At 40.0% G+C, this 20,339-nt stretch overlaps 1 protein-coding gene across 3 annotated transcripts in view; it reads left to right on the top strand.

Annotated features, from left to right (window-relative positions):
* CDC42SE2 (CDC42 small effector 2) overlaps positions 1-20,339 on the top strand; it is a 138,659-nt gene that overhangs the window by 10,024 nt on the left and 108,296 nt on the right. For 2 of the 3 annotated variants that reach the window (XM_086704842.1, XM_086704832.1), the window contains exon 1: positions 1,263-1,403. The exons of the other annotated variant lie outside the window; for it this stretch is intronic. The gene's annotated coding sequence lies outside the window, so the exon portion shown is untranslated. Of the gene's footprint in view, positions 1-1,262; positions 1,404-20,339 lie in introns of those variants that run through there. 3 annotated transcript variants of the gene reach the window in all.

Below are 20,339 nucleotides of genomic sequence, written 5' to 3'. Positions count from 1 at the left end.
AGAGAACAAACATGGGAGGGGCAGGGAGTGGGCGGGGCGGGGGGGGGGCGGGTGACAGAAGATCCAAAGCAGGCTCCACGTGGACAGCAGAGAGCCTAGTGCGGGAATGGAAGTCACAGACTCCAAGATCAGGACCTGAGCCAAAGTGGTATGCTTAACCCACTGAGCCACAAGGGCATCCCAAGAGAGTATTCTTTATTCTGGTTGTTGTTCTGACAAGGGACTGAGTGAATGGTGGGCAGGGAGACCATTTAGCAGGCCACTTAAGTATGATCCAGACAAGAGAAAATGGAAATAATGCAGGTGATGAGCAGTCTAATTCTGATTCATTTTGAGGGTACAACTAGCAGGCTTGCTCGAAGGCTTGGAGGTGAAGATGAGAGAAGGAAAGGAGCCAAGGACCCCACAAAGTATTTGTTCGGAGCAACTAGCTAGAAGGACCGTGGCTAGGTCTTGAACTGCTTTTTGAGCAAGGGAGAATTATACGTTTAGAAAAAAACCCACTAATATTGCACGAATATAATCCATCTAGGTGGAGAAGACGTGTGTATTATATGATATTCCAAGTGCGGTAGGCCTGAAAAGTTATTGTAGTCATTTTGGTGGAATGTTGGCTGCTAGATGGGCACTCTTAGGTGTGTCTGATTTCTGGGGTATATAAAATGTACAGCTAAATAAGACTCAGATATCCAGGACACGAGTACATTCACACTTTTCAAATGTCAGGTGGAAGTTCTAGGCCGTAAAAGCCAGTTAGTTGATGACAGATTCAACGATTCCGACGTTAAGAAAAAGCTGTGGTCCAGGGATTTGATTTCGGGGTATCTGTCTCTAGAACACTTCCAACCGACAAGCGGTGCCAAGGCGGGGCGCCGACCCCGGCCAGCCTGGCAGCGCTCGCGGTCGCACTTCGAGTGCAGGCACCTCCCCTCCGCGCGGTCCAGGGAGGGGGCGCGAGCCACCGTTGCCAGTCCCCCGGCGCAGGGCGAGGAGAGGCTGTCGTCCGCTCCCACCCAGACCTGGTCGCCATCTTCCGGCACGTCCTTTCCCGGGCGGGCTCCAGCCCCCGCTCTCGGCCCTTGTCTCTCCTTGGAAGGGGCTTCCCAACGCGCGCAGCTGCTGGCGCTGCGCTTCGTGGGGGTCGCTGGCTGAGTCCAACGCCCAGGCGGGGCAAGGGGTGGGGCCGGAGCGGCGGCAGCTGCGCGGCGGCGCAGTCTTCCCTCGCTCCTCGGAGCGCGCGCCGCCTCTCGCTCCGCCCGCGCGCGAGCCTGGGCGGGGAGGGAGGGGCCAGGAAGCGGCGAGCGCGCCGGGGAGCGCAGCTGCGGGCGTGGGGGTGGCAGGAGCCGCGGAGCCGGCACCGAGAGCGGCTGCGGCCGGAGCGGGCGGCAGAGACAAAGGCGACGGTGAGTGCAGCGCCGGTCCGGGGCGAGCGCCGGCCCCCACCCCTCGCCCTCGCGGCCTCCTGGGCGGGGGCCCGCAGCCTCGAACCCCGGTCGCCACGGGCTCGGTGGGGAGCGCGGCCCGGCCCTACCCCCCGCGCGCTGTGGGCTGAGCCTGCGGCTCCATTTTCAGGTCTGGGCGAGGTCTTCCTGCGGACCCTGCCTTTGGTTTTTCTTCCCTTTCCTTCTGAGAAATGGTTACATGCTCAGTTCAAAATTCACGACAGACGGGCGGCTGAGGGAGCCAACCGCCCGCCTGATGTAAAATGGAAATGAAAAGACCCCCCCTCCCCCCCAACTTTGCAGGTCTGGGAGTCAGGAGGAAGGCGCGAGGGGGTGGGCGGAGAAGGTCGGGGTCTTCCAGGTGAGAGTTGGGGGGGCGGGGAGCCCCCCCCAGCCTCCAGAGCCCCGACTCTCGCCTGAGGCGTGCGGCGCGTTCAGCCCGCGTGTCTCGCCGCGGTTCTCTTTGGGCCCCGGAGAGAAAGCCCTGACTGACCACCTCCTCGGAGAAGCTCGTGTTACTCTTACAGGTTGTCTTAACCGAGCGCTTGCTGCTTTAGTTGTGATTTTTGGTAACGGGTGTGGTAGGTAGCGGCTCGCTGATGCCGCATTCAGAGCTGAAAAGGAGCCCCGATGGCCTGACTTCATGTGTACTTCAAACAACATTGGGATTTCTCTTTAGCTGCTGTAACTGTAGATGATAAGCTTCTATACGGGAATTTGGTGCTGAGGTTCATTTCACGGAATTGACACATTTTGTTAAGGTGCCTGGCTTATAGTAGGTGCTCAGTAAAGTATTTGAATGAATGAGCGAATCTTGAAACCTCGAAACTGATTTCAGAGCTAGTAAAATTTAGGAATACAGCCCTCTTGACTCGAGGGAAAACCGTTGGCAGACAACATGTAGTTTTTCTTTATATTCGTGTTTCTTGCTTTTACCCAATGTATACATAGTGTTGATAATCAGTTTTCCATGTTACAAGTGTAGAAAATATGGTTGAAATGTGGAAGTTTTCATTTTGAGGGAAGTTGGTAGACATTTTCTGTTATTTAAAAACAAGTGCTATTTCTGATTTTCTTCTGAAAGAGCGAAGAAATTAAAGAAGTGGATTTTATTTTGTTTTTTTGAGACACCCCCCCCCCCTACATTCTCTTTCCTTATGAATGAATGAAGTTTATGGGCTTTGTGGGGGACCGTGGTGGCCTGGTCGTAAGTTGCTTTTTGATCTAGAGGGAACTCTGAAGTTAGGGGGAAAGGAAAACTAATGTTGCACCAATCAAACCCTATTCAACCGGTATTCATTAAGCACCCATTATGTACTAGCACCTGAGTTGGTTGCTGAGTTTCTAGAAGCAAACGAAACCCACAATTATGGCTTTAACCTGAGCGTGAAGTTCTTTCCTCATGATCGATGTTGCAAGTTGGGACTGTCTTGTACCCCTGCTGCCTACTTAAAGTTGGGAAAGATGGCAGGTGGAGTGCAGGAAGTGTAGATCCCTAACAGTCTGTTTAGTGGTTAATAAGTAACTTCATGGGGCTGAGACAATGAATTTCCATATTGTCTGTTTAATGAAAGCAGTCTACATTTTAAAATGAAGGGAGGAAGACATTTAACACCCTAGTATTTTTATTTTCTCCTTCTTCCCCACTGGATAAATTTGGTACAGTGTATTTATTGAAGAGTAATGTACTTGTGGTTGTTTTCTGTAAGTAATCTTTGCTATACAGCATTTTCTATTTTTAAACATCTCCAAGGAAAAACAGTGGATTCCTTTTCTACAAGAAATGTTTTCAGTAAAGCACCTATTCAGAAGTTTGATTTGACCTTGTAGCCACCATTTGCAAATAAATGCAGTATTGACTTGATCATGCTGAAAAGGGAAGGACTATTAGTAATAATTCATGGTTCCATGTTTAGGCTTTTCTATCTAGTATTGCGACCGTGATGAAACTGATTACTAAAAAAGAGAATGCTATTTGTAGTATTGAGTTTATTCTGAATGTAAGGTTGCATTGCCTCTTTTTGTCTTATACATAGGATTAAAAAAACCAGTGCTTATGTAAAAAAATTTTGTTAATGTTTATTTATTTTTGAGAGACAGAGACAGAGTGTGAGCAGGGGAGGGGCAGAGAGAGAGGGGGACACTGAATCTGAAGCAGGCTCCTGGCTCTGAGCTGTCAGCACAGAGCTGGACTTGGGGGGGGGGGGCTCTAACCCATGAGCTGTGAGATCATGACCTGAGCCAAAGTCGGGTGCCTAGCTGACTGAGCCACTCAGGTGCTCCAAAACAGTGCTTATTTTATTTGGCCTCATCAGAAGGCCAAATCGATGTGTTCCAAAGTCAGTTTAGATTATTACAAAATAATGTAGGATAATAATTTTTTTATAGATAACATTTCATTTTAGGTGGACCCTTTTGACTTGTTAACACCTTACATTACACATTGTTGGAAAAAATAGGGACCTTCATATAGAGCTTTCAGATTTTTAGATTTATTGGCTACTTTTTGTCGCTGTGCTTGGGAGTAATATGGAAAGTAATTCCTTAATTTTTAGTTGTAGAGGGTTATGATAGTTTTTCTTTAAATGTATGTTTCTAGTAGGAAGAGTTACTTTGACAATATACTGCTGATAGTCTGGTGCTGATAAGAAACCTAACAGTGGATGCTAATAGTGATGTTTAATAAAAGTGTAAACAAGGGGTGCCTGGGTGGCCCAGCCAGGTGAGTGTCTCTTGATTTGGGCTTAGGTCAGGATCCCAGAGTCATGGGATTGAGCTTCCAATAGGGTGTGGAGCCTGCTTGAGATCCCCCGCCTTCTCCCCACACACACCCTCCCCACCCCGCCCTCCCTTGTCCCCCTCTCTAATAAGGAAAAAAATATTTTGAAAGTGTATGCAAGCTGTGATATGTTGAATAAAAAATGCTTGGTGTATTTTGTTTGGAAATGAACTTCCTCATCAGAGTTCCTGATAGTTAAGAGTATTGAGACATTTTATCGCTTCCTGGCCTTTTGGCTAAGATCAAGTGAAGAGTATTGAGACATTTTAATTTTTTTTTTTTTTTTTTAAGAAATAACCCATAATGACTAGGTTTTTATATCTTAAAAAAAATAATGTGTTTTCAAAGTATTATTACTACTTGGGAGGATTTTATAGTGTTTTGAGTCTAAATAAATTCCAGAACCTTACCATTCTATAATTGTTGGAGTATTTGAAATGTTGATGCTTTCTTTCTCAGGGTATGTGTATTATTTCAGGATGGGAGTAGGAAGTTTGTTGATTTGTAAAGTTTTTTTGGGACCCTTGAGAGTGCTATACAAAGTGTTTCCTTTGTCAGATATAATTAATAGTGATTAAGAATGATGCTGATAGGGGCGCCGGGGTGGCTCAGTCAGTTGAGCGTCTGACTTCACCTCAGGTCATGATCTCATGGTTTGTGAGTTCTAGCCCCCCGTTGGGCTCTGAGCTGTCAGCACTGAAGAGCCTGCTTCAGATTCTGTGTCTCTGTCTCTCTCTCCCTCCCTCCCTCTGTCTCCCTCTCTCTCTCTGCCCCTCCCCCACTCACACTCTGTCTCTCTCCTTCAAAAGTAAATACTAAAAAAAAATTTTTTTAAATGATGCTGATAAAAAGCATATTATACCTGTTCTCGAATTTGTATAGATTAAGAAAGTATCAAGTTTTTTCTCACAATTGGAAATGCATATTGGTATTCATCTGTTACATTGTTCTTAATCTCCATTCCCATGAAATATTTTAACATTTTATTGAATATTAAATGATTGTGATGTTTTAGATCTGTCATGGAGGGGGAACATTATGGGTTCCCTGTGCATTCTGGAGAAGAAAGATGTGAAATGTGTGCTTATCCTTCTTCCTTAGTTCCTAGTTAGGTGAGGGGATTTATTCTGGGTTTTTTGCATACCATGTGGAGAAACTTGGAATTTAACGTATTAATAATTAACTTTATGTGTCCTGGTACCTCACTTCAAAGCTTAAGAATACTTGAACATTTCTATAATACTAACAAATAATGAACAGAGCAGGATTTAGCTGAAAGAGTTGTAGGCTCCCATCCAAAGGGAGTTCTGAACTGCAAGCCAAAAGACTTGGTAATAAGCTGTCTTTATCAAGACACCATAAAATACCTGCAAATGCATTTTAGTCACAATGGATTGTAGTAAAACAAACCTCCCTTTTTCCTAGAAAGCCTTAGATGATTTCATATTAAATTTAGGTGTCTTTGAAAATGACTAACCCATGAGTGCTGATATTTTCATTTTCTCTCTTTCCCAGTTACAAATTCATGCTAAGATTTCCAGTTGAATCTTTATGATTGAATTATTATAGGCATCTTTCAGTAAAACAACTTAGTAAAATAATTTTGTTTCATTTAGCTTAATATTCTCCCACTTTTTGCTTAATAAAGCAATTGAGCATTGAGTATATTATGTATATTGAGCAATTGAGTATATTTTGCACTTAATATAGCGGGAACCCATGGATATTTGTGGAATTGTTAGGTGTAGTGGATGGGATTTGATAAAGTTTACGCAGAAAACAACTCTCTCACCCTATACCTTTAAACTGTCCCTGTAGATTAAGGATTTCCCTGCCTGTGGATGAGCTTTTAGGAAGATCAGATAGCTTTTCTAGTCACTTTTAGATAATAAAAATTCTTGTGCTCCTTTGTCAGTAATAGTCTTATTTTGTTGTTAGAAGGCACAGTTCAGTATAATATTCATTGTTAAAACTCTTAATTTAGAGCTTTTCTAGCTCAGAACTTCTTGAGATCTAGAAGCCTGCTTTGGAGCAGGAGTCCTGGTAGGTGTCTCTTATTTTACCATTACCTTTTTAAAATGCTGTCCAATTCACCTGTCCAGGGTCCAGCTCATTGAGGAAAGGGGATTGGGGGGAAAGGTTTGATTTTAGCATGGCTCATCCCGTTATGATCTGACTTTGGTGCCTTCTGAATTGGGCAGTTGTTCAAAGTGGACCCTTTCTTCAGAAGTGCTGGAAATGGGTTTTTTGGGGATTCCATGTCTGGGAATCTTCTACCTACAATTTTTGTGATACAATTTTTCTATTACATTCTCTTCACCTTCCAGTTGGCCTCATCTGCAGGCTCACTATGTCCAAGGAGAGGTTTTGCTTTAGTATTAAAGTAATTCTAGAACTTTTTAACTAGACCCGCCCTTAGTTTATTAAGGTTATTTCATACGACTCAGTTTCAGGCATTCCACCAGGACCCCAACATTGTACCTTTCCAGCTTCTGTAAATTATCCCCACTTAAACAGTACTTCTGTGTCTGGGACCTATAGCCCATTGCTGCCACCACCTTTTTTTACTGTCACAAGTACCCCTTCTGCCATGTCCATGCTTTGAATCCATGGTCCGTGTTACAGTTTCTACCTTTTGTACACCCTCATTTCCCTATAGCACTTCTTCACTGTACTCCTCTCGCAATTTGCCTCTCTTCCCCCAATTCAGTGCTGCATCTAGTCCATCCTGTATGTCACCTTGAGTGTAGCTTGAGGAAAACAACACTGCTGACCTGGTCTCCTGGTAAATTCATGACCAGTGACCAGACCTAAGGAGGGCCCTTCATGCTGCCCACAGTTCTGTAATTGTAGTACATTTCCCCGGTTGAATCACTCTCCCACTTCCCCTCAATGACCATTTTACATCTTTCCTGAAAACTTCAGCACTTCTTTTCATTTTCAGCTAATGACATTACTTCTTGTATATTAAAAATGAAAGCAATCAGAAGAAAAGTTTTGCCTCTCTACCTACACTGTCTGGATTTTGTATTATGCTATGACCATGGCCTCTATTCTTCTGCCCTTGGTTCTATCCCCTGCTGTCAAGGACATTGCATTGCCTCTGTATTCATACCAGTCTCCTGCCTGCCAATGAGTTGCGTCATCACTGCTTCCCATTTTTACTGGATCATTCCTGTTGGTGTAGAGATATGCTGAAATATATCCCATCTTTAAAAAAAACAAACAAACCTCCCTCAACACCACACTTTTCTTCAGGTGCTGTTTTCTGTATGAGTTTTTTGTGGTCATCAGTGCTATCTCTTTTGGATCCATTACCTTCAGGTTTTTTTTCTTTTTTACTCTACTCTTGTTGAGATTCCTAATGACCTCCTTGCTGATACATTCCCTAGTCACTTCTCAGTCTTAATCCTTTTGGTTGTAGTAGCAGCAGCATTTGACATGGTTGATAATTTTCTTATCTTTGAAACCTTTTTTCCTTTTGCTTCTGGGACACTACTCCTTATATTCAGTTTCTTTTGCTGGTTCTGTTTTGTTGCCCCAACTTCTAAAAAATAAGGCAGTATCCCAGAGCTCTATGTTTAAACCTCTTCTATATTTATATGTAGTGTTTGTAATCTCATCCTATCCTCTAGCTAGAATTATCATATATTTCAAACTAAAAATGTTACCTTCAGCTTCTCTTTCCTAATCTCCAGACATGTGTACCCAACTGCCAAGTCAACATTCCCAAGTAAATATCCCACATTAAATAAGTCAAAACTGCCCTCATCCTTCTTGCTCTCCCACCCCAATGATTATTCCTATTCCAGTCTCCCTTGTCTTATTAGGTGATAACTCCTTCCTTCTTTCAGTTTTTCTGGCTGAAACCTTATAGAAATTCTTGACTCCTCTTTCTCATACTCCCACTTCTTCTGATTCAAAATAATGTATAATGAAAGTATGTCCTGTATTTATCTTAAAATCTACTGTAAGTCTGAATACAACCATAACTTGGTATCTTCACCTGCTGCTTCTCTCTCTAAGCCACCATTATCTCTTGCCTGTCTTATTTTAGTTGTCTCCTTCCTGGTCTTTTTGCTGCTTCTCCGCTTTTCTGAACACAGTAGCCAGAGTGATCCTTTTGAAATGAAAGTTTGATTATTTTACTTATATCTTTAAACCTTTCAGTGGCTTTCCTTAATCAGAGTAAAAGCCAGAATACAACAGGGCCTACAGGGCCCTCCATAATCTGTGCCTCCAGCCTCTCTGATGACATGTCCTACTAGTTTCTCCTTGGTTTACTCCACACCAGGTACGCAGGCCTCCTTGGAACTTTGTTAAACCTGCCAAGCACAGTTTTGCTTTAGAGTTTTGCTCTTTCCTTGGGGAAAGAGCTTTCTTTTCATTAAAGGATCCTCAGTATAATGACTCACACTGGATGAGCATTCACATTTGCTAAATGAGTGACCGCTTAACTTGTTATTCAGGTCTTTGATAACAACTTTTATGTATGTTTCTATAACTAAAACTATTTTGACTAAAAATGTTTCACCTAAAACTATAAAGTCCTGTAAAAATTACATAAAGACATTGAGATACAAGAGGAAAAACTGTGTTCAAATCACTTTTTGTGTATGGAAAGTGAAAATACACAGGAAAATGGTAAGGGACAGAGGAGGTAGGAAAGGAACAGAGAGGGTAAGGTAAATGGAATAAAGAGAAGGAAAGCCTGATTTGGAAGTAGGGTGACAAACTACTTTTGGCTTGCTGCATACTTCTTTTGGGCTGTTTCTTGAATTCTGAATGTTGGTGATTTACATGGACTTACTAGGTTCTTCAAGTTGGGCTATATTTTGCCTGTCTTTTATCAGTGACATTGGTTCAAGTGAGATTGGGAGCCAAAATGTAGTTGCTTGTCTATTACCAAACTCCTTTTGTTAAAGAAAACTATGATCAAGAATGTGGCTTACCTGACATTTACTTAGCATTTCTTAATTTTTTTTGTAGAGAGGTCAAAAAGAGGTCTCATAGTTTTAGAGCTTTTCACTGTACAAAAATTTATGAGTATGCCTTGTCCTCTTGGTATTGCACTGCCTATTTACCACCCCCTCGAAAAAGGGGGGAGAACTGTAAGTAGCCTTATTGTAGTTCTTTGGTAAGCTAGCAGTTAGCTACATTAGTGTGCACAATTTTATTGAATAATATCTATAAACATATTTGTGCTCTTTAGTGAAAAATACTTGAATGTATTTAAATGAATTTTTAAAGCTGCAATTTAATATTTAAGTAGGAAATGGGAGTGTGAGGGAAGTTAACGATAATGTAAACTTTAAGTATCTCATTATGCTGGGACAAGATTTTTAAAAAATCTTTTTAGGGGCGCCTGGGTGGCGCAGTCAGTTAAGCGTCTGACTTCAGCCAGGTCACGATCTCGCGGTCCGTGAGTTCGAGCCCCGCGTCAGGCTCTGGGCTGATGGCTCAGAGCCTGGAGCCTGTTTCCGATTCTGTGTCTCCCTCTCTCTCTGCGCCTCCCCCGTTCATGCTCTGTCTCTCTCTGTCCCAAAAATAAATAAACGTTGAAAAAAAAAAAATTAAAAAAAAATCTTTTTAAAGTCAGTTAATTAGTTAATTTTGAAGATTATCTTTTAAAATAATCTCTACACCCAATGTGTGGCTCGAATCCACAACCCTGAGACCAAGAGTCACACGCTCCACTGACTAAGCCAGCCAGGTGCCCCTAAAATTTATTTATTTTTAAACTCTTTTTTTTCTGAGTTATAAGTCTCATTTCCTGTTGATTAAAAAAAAATCCTTTAAATAAATTGTTAAAATAGGTGACTTAGAAGTTTCTAAATGAATAACTTTTTATGCATTAGGCGTACATTATTGCCTACAGTTTTGAATTAATTGTTCTATTTTGTAGACTAATTACATAGTCTTCATTAGAATTTGACATTGGCCTACCTGAATTCATATGTTAGCATTTTGTATATGAAATACCCATCTTGGATTAATAAGATCATTATTTCTGAAGTGATATGTAGTCAAATCTCTAAGTTTATTTTTAGGTGTATTCATAGTTGGAGGCCTACTATAGCCTGCTTTAACTTGATATTGTTCTAGGTGGATTGTGAAGTAACCAAAATGATAATATTGAGAAAAGTGAATATAAATAAATAATACGCTGTGAACCGAGTCTCATAAAGGGTTGTTAAAGTATGCATTCATTCATTCATAGAATAGCTTTTTCAAAGTACTCTTCCCCATCTGTTCAGAATAAAATACAAACCGTACTCACTCAGGAAATACAAGCTCACTCACATTCTGTTTATATAATACAGATTTGACAACCTCTCAGAGTAGCTCACCTTTCCTTATCATAAGCCTTTAGCCACAAATTAATTCCTCAAACATGCCTTGCTTGTTCTTGCGTAGGGCTTTAAAAAAATGTTTATTTTTGAGACAGACAGAGACAGTGTGAGTGGGGGAAGGGCGGAGGGAGAGGGAGACACAGAATCTGAAGCAGGCTCCAGGCTCTGAGCTATTAGCACAGAGCCTGACTTGGGGCTCGAACTCAACAAACCTTGAGATCATGCCCTGAGCCAAAACGTAACCTACTGAGCCACCCAGGCACCCCAGGGATTTCTTTATACTAGTTGTTTCCTGTGCCCTTTTGAAATGATGGTTCCCAGATCTTTGTAAGGCTGGCCTCTTATCTTTAAGATCTCAGCTTAAATATCACCTCATTTCCTCACCACTCAGTTTAAAATAGCACCCTCCCATCACTGTTCTACACTACTGCGTTCTTCAGACCTTAAGATAATATATTTTTAATTTTTTTATTGTGTCCTAAAATCAGTTATAACTTTATGAGAGCAAGGAGCTCCTTTTTCTTGTTCCTTGCTGTCACAGTGCCCAGGCACTAGATAAGTGTTTAGTAAAAAAGTATTGAATGAATAAAATGAGGTACCAGCCTCATCTATTCTTTATTGTGAATGGATTTCAGTGCACTGATATCTCAAAGTGTCAAAAATGTATTCCTTCTAATGTAGGGAAGTAGGAAACAGAATTATTCAGGTAAAAGCCTGATGTAAGGAAAGGATGAGAAAATTTACGAACTGTGCTGATGATGCTTAGATGAGAGTATTGGGAAAAACTAATGGTGTGTTGGAGCTGGTGAGCTGATCTTGTGCATCTCTCCAGCTCTGTGTTCAGTGATGACATGGTGGCAGCTCGAAACTGGCTGTGGACTCTACAACATGGTAGTCTGCAAAAGGTACAAATCAGGACCTTTTTTCCAGAGAAGTGGTTATTAAATATTTATCAGCAGACCACTGGGTAGAACTATATGAAATTGTTTTTATGGATAAAAATGCTTGAATATTGACAATGTTTTGTGGTTTAAACTAGTTGAGTTACTTATTTCGGCTTAAAGATAATTTCTTCATTGTAGTCAGGAAGTCAGTTCAGTCATGGGTTTACCTCAGAGCTGTAAGTTTTTTGTTCTTCAAAATTACAGTCCCTTAACATCTGACGATGATTTGTAGATTCTTTTAATGTGTAAAAACTATTTGTATGTTTGTTTATCAGTTGTTTAACTGCATACTTAATTTTAACTAGTTCCAGGCACATAAGACCTTGAGATGCCTCTGAAGGTGTTTTTGTTTTTGCTACTGAGTTGCTGTGTTCATTGTAAGGTGTTCTTTTTCTGGTGAAGAACTGAGAGCCGATTCAATTTGAGTCATAAATTAGTAGGTAACTTTTATTTTAAAATTTGCTTTTCAGAAAGATTGACATAAATACATCGGAGTTCAGTGTTTTGTGTTTTGTTCGTTACCCACCCCCCCACCTTTTTGTTTTTCACCTTTTGCCCATTATCCTCTAAGTGCTTTACCTGCTGTCTCTGATAATTTACTTCTTGCTACTCTGATTTCTTCTGTGAATCTTTAAATCAACAAAATGATGTTGTCCTGTTTCTCAGGTTTTAGTAGTTTTTGTCTTTTGTCTTTTCCTCTGATCACCTAGATGTTCCAAACTGTTTTCCTCCCTCATCTCACCATTTCCCCTCCCCCCACCATAAGGTTACTTTCTTATAGGCACCTATCTTAGGAAATTTATTTAAAATTTTCCTGACGAGCTTCATTTAAAAATTGAACTTTGTCGACCTACTGACGGTTTTTGAGCAACATTTGTCTTTACGTTAATAAGTGGATTTTCATTGGTGATAATGAATTAAAATATGGCACCTATATTTCTTATCATTTAACTCAGGATCTGTCTCTTATGCACAAGCACTAAAAAAATAACATATTTGATGCAGAGAATCAGAGTATACATATATGTTAAAAAACCCACACGTCCATAATTCTGTCACAGTAAGATCACCACTGGTAATGTTTTGTTGAATGTCCTTTTAGGCAAATTGATTAGCAAATGTTTTTTCACTTAGTAAACAATTTAGCAAATACTGTGATCATAAAGGCATTACTTTCGTTTGAAAGGATCTCATTGAAAAGTGAAAATTTTGTTTGACAGTGGGTAAAGCTGTAAGTAAAGTTGTGATTAAAAACAATGGTGTTTATGGAGAGTAAAATGTGGTAAGTCACCTCGACTCAAAAATTACTTCAGCAGTAATTTTTTCTTAAGAGCTCTTTTACCATTGCACAATAGCTTGATTGTGTTGTACCAGCTAAGGAAAACAGTACATGATTCTGTGTACAGTGGACTTATTTTAATAATAGCCCTAGGGTAAAAAATTTGGGGCTGTATATAAAGATTGTTTTTTGGTCTGTCCCAAGTCCTCCCAATGTCTTAATATTAAAATAATTTTCGAAGAAAAATATGTTTTATTAAAGGCTTTCATCTATCCAAGACTATTTCACTAGATACTTCGACCTCTTTTATTTTATTTTTTAAAATTCATTTATTTTTAGTAATCTCTGTACCCAACAGGGGGCTAGAACCCACAACCCCAAGATCGAGAGTCTGCATGCTCTTCCCACTGAGCTAGCCAGGTGCATGTCGTTACCCTTTTTCATATGTCGGAATGAGGAGTGAAGGAGTGCTTGGAAAAAGGTTTTAAGTGTAAGAATTCTTGTATTAACGTTCGTGTTGATTTTTGTTTCATGAATGTGCACATCCTTGTAATATGTATTGGCATATTTCATGCTTTGGAAATCAGTCCTAATCTTACCAAGTAGTTGCTCGTGACTAAAAGTAGTTTTTAAAGCTCATAAAGAGTCCTTTAAAAGTTGTATGGTTTAAATGACTTTTTCTTTATCATAGCTGTATTCATTACCTTTGGTAGAGTAGAAAGCTGGTTTCTTACCTTATTTTTATTGTTTTTGATTTTGTCTTTTTCTTTGTTGTATTAGTGCTTGCTCACAAGCTCCTGTACTCTTTCTTCTTAAGTAAGCTAAGTAGCCATTTCTCTTAACTTGTAGTGCTACTTCCTGGTTGGTGCATATAATCCTGAAGACATTTCTCATGTGGTAAAGAAGAATAAAAGGCATTGTGCTTGATGTGGCCTTTTCTACTGAGAAATGATGTGTTTATTGTCTGAAGTGGAGACTGGCAGTCAGTTCCTCAAAAAATGTTTTTCAGTCAGTGATCACAAGTTTGTAAATGCTGGAAGGTTCAGTGAATCTTGATACAAATTGAAGAATATATAGAATTCTGTACATTTTACTGTTTAAGAAATAGGTATTGTTTTAGATTTCCATCTCACAGTGAATTTGTAGTCTCCCATTTTTGTATTTGTGAATAAATACCTTGTTTTTCTAAAAATGATACACACTAAAGCTCAAATTAGTCACATATTAAATGGCAGTACTGGTGTTGAAAATCTTGTCTCATTTCCAGAGTCAGTGACTTGGGAAGCATTGTAAAGTGGCAGAAAGAATATGGACTTTGGAATTAGGCACATGTTAGGGTTCTTTTTGTTGGTTTTATTTTTTTTTTAAAGAGAGAGAGAGAGAGAGAGAGTGAGCATGAGCCAGGGATGGGCAGAGCAAGAGGGAGAGAGAGAATCCCAAGCGGGCCTCACACTGTCAGCACGAAGCCTGATGCGGGGCTTTAACCCATGAACTTTGAGATCATGACCTGAGCCATAATAGAGGCAGACACTTGACCCGACTAAGCCACCCAGGTGCCCCAAGCACACCTTAGTTTGATCCATAACTTTGCCACATATTTGCTGCATGGTCAGCCCTCAGTCTTGGTGACTTTAATTTTCTTTTTTTATTAAGTGACGGTAATAGGTTCGGTAGAATTAAATGAGGTACATATTAAGTACTTGGCTTATAGAAAGTTAATAAATATTTCATTTCTGCTACTTTATATTATTTTTTTTTAGGTGTATTTTTATTTTAATTTTTGAGAGAGAGCACACACACACACAAGTTGGGGAGGGGCATAGAGAGTGGGAGAAAGAGTCCCAAGCAGGCTCCATGCTATTAGAGTGCATAACCCAATGTGGGACTCAACCCATCAATTGTGAGAACATGACCAGAGCTGAAATAAGAGTTGGATGCTCAACCAACTGAGCTACCCAGGCACCCCTATTTTAAAACATATCTGGAGTCAGTTGGACATTTCACTTAAAAGTGAATTGCGGGGCGCCTGGGTGGCGCAGTCGGTTGAGCGTCCGACTTCAGCCAGGTCATGATCTCACGGTCCGTGAGTTCGAGCCCCGCGTCGGGCTCTGGGCTGATGGCTCGGAGCCTGGAGCCTGTTTCCGATTCTGTGTCTCCCTCTCTCTCTGCCCCTCCCCCGTTCATGCTCTGTCTCTGTCTGTCCCATAAATAAATAAAAACGTTGAAAAAAAAAAAAAGCATTTAAAAGTGAATTGCAGTCAGGAAACTGGAAATTCGTGTAACCCAGGTGGATTCAGTGTAGTGTCCTTATAATCTGCTTATTTAAGGAGGAGAGTGCTTCCTGTGACTGTTTTTAAAAAGTATTTTGACTTCAAGGAAAGTTTTAAAGTTAAAGCCAAAGTAGAACAGAGTTAGGACAAGTTCGTTATTGCTGACCAAAATGGTTAATAACTAATTTCTTTGTTTCTTGAGAAATTGAAGCATTTGTGTATAGTGTAACAATTGTGTGCATAAAGATGTCTATTTTAAAGGCTGAGAACTGACCCTTTGCAAAGGAAAAAAAATGACTAAAATATGGGAAAATGTGTTTTATAAGTTTCTCTTACCAGATTTAAGATTTAAGAAATGGTTCCAATTGACCTGAATACAGTGAAACAGGTACCAAATACATTGCTGGAGGGAGTGTAGAACGTTGTTTGTTTGTTTCATAAGCAGTTTGGAATATATAAAAGAGTAGTATTTTTGTCTCTGAGAGTATATCCTAAGGAAATAATCCTCATCCTTTCTTGAGGGAGGAGGTTGTTTTCTTTTTTTTTAATGGCACCTTTCTTGAGGTAATTTATGTGATGTTATTTACAATAAATAATCTTTTGGGTCTTCCCTGTTTTTGGTGCAGAACTCCTAAAACCCTTGGGATTTATTTATTTATTTATTTATTTATTTATTTATTTTTCAATATATGGAATTTATTGTCAAATTGGTTTCCATACAACACCCAGTGCTCATCCCAAAAGGTGCCCTCCTCAATACCCATCACCCACCCTCCCCTCCCTCCCACCCCCTTGGGATTTATTAAGTGAAGAGAGCCTTAAAGGTGTCTTTTGTAACATTAATGAGGTAACTTTTTGGAAGCACTAAAGGATGGCAGCTGATTGCCTGGAGAACCCACTCCTCTGACCTAGAGAGGGCCAGGGGCTGCAGGCTTAGTCACCAATGGCCAGTGATTTAATCAGTCATGACTGTGTAATAAAGCCTCTTCATAAAACCACGAAGGATGAAGTTAAGATAACTTCTTGGTTTGTGAACACGTCAAGGTGCTGGGAGGAGTGACATACTCAGATTATGGAAGCTATGTGCCCTTTTCCTATCCCTGTTCATCTCTTCCATTTGACTGTTCCAGAATTATATATATCCTTTCATAATAAACTGGTAATTTTCTAACTAAAATGTTTTTTAGACTTGTGTGAGCTGTTGTAGCATATTAATTACACCTGAGGAGGGTGTCCTGGGACCTTCAGCACAGATGACAGTCTGGACTAATGATTGGTTTCTGAAGGGCGGGGCAGTCTTGTAGGAATGAGCCCCTTAGCCTATGGGATCTCATGCTGTCTCTAGGTATAGCGTTAGAATTGAGTTGAGTTATAGGACACCCAGTTGGTGTTGGAGAATAGCTTGGTGTTGGTGTGTTTTGTACCTCGGAATTGGTGTCAGGATTGTAATTCAAATAGCGTGATTCACCTTTTAAAGTATGTATAAGTCAGTGTTGCACAACCATCAGCACTATCTAATTTTAGAATATTTTTATCATCTCCAAAAAGAATTAGCAGTCATTCCCCATTCCTCCATTTCTCGCAGCTCTTGGCAACTAGTAATCTGTTCTTTGTCTCTCTGGTTTTGCCTCCTTTGGACATTTTATATAAATAGGACCATACAGTATTGTGTGTTTTTGTGAGTGGCTTTTCCACTTAGCAGATGTTTCAAGGTTCTTCAGTGTTGTAGCATGTATCAGCATTTGATTCTTTGTTATGGGTGAATATAAGTTGTATGGATATACCACATATTATTTATTCATCAGTTAATAGATATTTGAGTTGTTCCCACATTTTGGCTATTATGAATACTGCTATGAATATTCATATGCAACTTTATGTAGATGTATGTTTTAATTTATCATAGGTATGGAGCAGAATTACTGGGTCGTAAGGTAACTTTATGTTTAACATTTTGAGGAATTACTAGACTGCACCATTTGTTTTTATAGCTGAATAATATTTTATGGATATATAACATTTTTTGTTTATCCTTAAAAGAAGTTTTCTGTGGCACCTGGCTGGTTCAGTCGCTGGAGCCTACAACTCCTGATCTCAGGGTCATAAGTTTGGGCCCCATGTTGGGTGTAGAGGTTACTTAAAAATAAACTCTGAAAGAAAGAAAAAAAAAGCTTTCTATCCAGAAATATTCAGCGAAGCATTATTTATATGAAAGAACAATTGAAAATTACTTATATTTTCAATGAAGGGGGATGGTTACATTAGGCACATCTGCCTGTACCATCCATTAACAATTATGGAGTGTTTCAAGGGAAAATGATTGCCCATGTGCTAAACTAAGATATTAAGTTGTACATGTATACTTGTTAATCAGTGCATGTAGTAGTGGGGGGTGGGGATTATCAAAATTTTTAAACATTTCTGTATTTCCCATACAATTCGCAATAAGCACATACTTCTTAAAAAAAAATTAATGTTTATTTATTTTGAGAGACAGCAAGTCAGAGGGGGCCAGAGAGAGGAGAGAGAGAATCCCCAGCACACTGTGCTGTCAATGCAGAGATCAATCAACGTGGAGCTCGATCCCACCAACCTTGAGATCATGACCTGAGCTGAAACCAGGAATTGGGTGCTTAACTGACTGAGCCACCCAGGCACCCCAGCATATATTTCTTTGATAATCAGAGTGAAAGAAATGTTTTCAATATAAAATTTTTTAATATTTATTTATTTTTGAGAGAGAGAGAATGGGGGGGGGGTGCAGAGAGAGAGGGAGACACAGAATCCGAAGCAGGCTCCAGACTCTGAGCTGTCAGCACAGAGCCTGACGCGGGGCTCGAACTCGGAGAATGTGAGATCATGACCTGAGCTGAAGTCAGACGCTCAGCTGACTGAGCCACCCAGGCGCCCCAAGAACGTTTTAAAAAAATGAACATAGCTGGGCGCCTGGGTGGCTCAGTCGGTTAAGTGGCCGACTTCGGCTCAGGTCATGATCTCGCTGTCTGAGGGTTTGAGCCCCACGTTGGCCTCTGTGCTGACAGCTCAGAGCCTGGAGCCTGCTTCTGTTTCTGTGTCTCCCTCTCTCTCTGCCCCTCAACCATTGGCGCTTTGTCTCTCTCTGCCTTTCAAAAATGAATAAATGTTAAAAAAAGAAATTAAAAAAAATGACCATAGCTATAGCTTTGTATATTACTGATAAATTTATTTAGCCAAGAAAAGATAATTCAGTGTTATTATTTTCTTTCTTTTTTTAATTTAAATTTTAGTTAACAGTGCAATATTGGTTTCATTAAATGTTGCTCTTATGTTGCTCTAATTGTCATAGTCATTTCATACTACTGCTAAGAGAACTTTGAATTCTTTTCACCTCAAATTTTCACTTCATAATTGTAGTACAGAATAACACTAATTCTTGTGTATTTGACTTCTACATTGGGGAGAGGGAGAATAAATACAGCCAATGCACAGTTTAAACTTATATCTGTGAGCATTCTTTGCAAGATACAAACAGTATTTTAGGATTCTCAGGTGGAAAGTTACTTTATACAGAGAATTTGATACTTAAAAAAAAAAATCATTGGTTGGTTTCGAAGAGTCGGAGTCAGAGGACCATCACTGGATTATATTTTTAAGAACATAAAGCCATAGCTGAAAGGTCAGGAAGATAAAACCAGGGACCTGTCATAGGAATGCTGAATCTGTGATGTGACTGCTTCTTGATATCCTTGCATCTGGTGAGTAAAGTTACTGTAACTGTTTCTCATCATTGATTCTGTTGTGTCATTGTTTACCACTTAAATTAACATTAGAAGGATAGCTTCCAAATTTTCTTTACTTCACTTTTGCTTTCCAGGTCTCACAATGAGGCTTTACTGGTAGAACCTGATTCCTAATGCTAACTGTTAGGTGAAATCTGGGAAATTTAGTTTTCTGGTTTTATTTTCTTTTAGCTTTCCTGTGCCTGAGGTTCAGTAAGGCATATAGAAGGAGTGGTAGGAAAGAATGAATGCCAATCACTACTTGAATAACCTAACCTATCTAACATTCAGCACAAGCTTTCATATTTGTTAGGTGACAAGGCTTTATGTGTAGTGTATTTTGAAGGTGGTGGGATGAAAAAATACAACTTAGACTTGATTTATTCAGAAAATTTTCTTTTCCTGTAATGTGAGCCATTGCTTTTCTGTTAATTTCATAAAACAGCATGTCAATTCTAATATTTCCAATTGGAAATAAACTAGTGTTTGTAAAAACTTTTATAGTGTTTACCTCTGGGTTGAGTAGGTGAAATATTTTCAAAGAATATAATTGTAGGGGTGCCTGGGTGGCTCAGTCGGTTAAGTGTCCAGCTTCGACTCAGGTCACGATCTCGTGGTCCGCAGGTTCGAGCCCCACGTCGGGCTCTGGGCCGATGGCTCAGAGCCTGGAGCCTGCTTCTGATTCTGTGTCTCCCTCTCTCTCTGCCCCTCCCCCGTTCATGCTGTGTCTCTCTCTGTCTCAAAAATAAATGAACGTTAAAAAAAAATTAAAAAAAAAATAATTGTAAAATCTCATGTTTACTCCTCACTGCTTGTTTTTCATAGGATTGAGTTAACGTGTAATTTAAACATCTTTTTAAGTTTTTTTCTTTTTTTAATGTTAATTTATTTTTGAGAGAGAGCTAGCAGGGGAGTGGCAGAGAGAGAGGGAGACACAGAATCCGAAGGAGTCTCCAGGCTCCAAGCTGTCAGCACAGAGCCCAACGCAGGGCTGCTTGAACTTGCAGGCCATGAGATTGTGACCTGAGCCGAGGTCGGATGCTCAGCCGACTAAGCTGCCCAGGCACCCCTAAACATCTTTTTAAAAATCATTTATGCTACCTCAGTTGTTTGTTAACAAGGAGAAGGTGTGGTAATCTGTAAAAAGAATGTGTCAGATAGTAAAAATAGCTTTTCTTCTTATAATTTAGAATGAAAACATGTAAACTTTTTTGATACTGAGTTTTTTAAAGAAATTTTTATTTGCTCATAAAATTTTGAGAGTATTACAAGTTAGTATGCTTTTCTATCAGAAAGTATTTATACCTACCATATTTTGTGAGATACCAAACTGTTGAGTAGTTTCGGTATGGTGAACATGTCATTAAATAGCCTTTTGCTAAATACCTGTCAAATGCTATGACTTAGGTTCTTCACTATTAAGTATTTGAGAGCATGGCATCTATTCTTTGCAAGAGAAAGTATTAAGTTGACCTGGAAACCTAATTCTGCTTTAGGAATCCCTGTTGACTGCT

The sequence above is a fragment of the Puma concolor genome, chromosome A1 (genome assembly GCF_028749965.1).
Source record: "Puma concolor isolate L17-30 chromosome A1, mPumCon1.1.hap2, whole genome shotgun sequence".
In the NCBI taxonomy this organism is placed as follows: domain Eukaryota; kingdom Metazoa; phylum Chordata; class Mammalia; order Carnivora; family Felidae; genus Puma; species Puma concolor.
The sequence above is the reverse complement of the archived record's forward strand: the minus strand, read 5'-3'. Positions and strand labels throughout refer to the sequence as shown.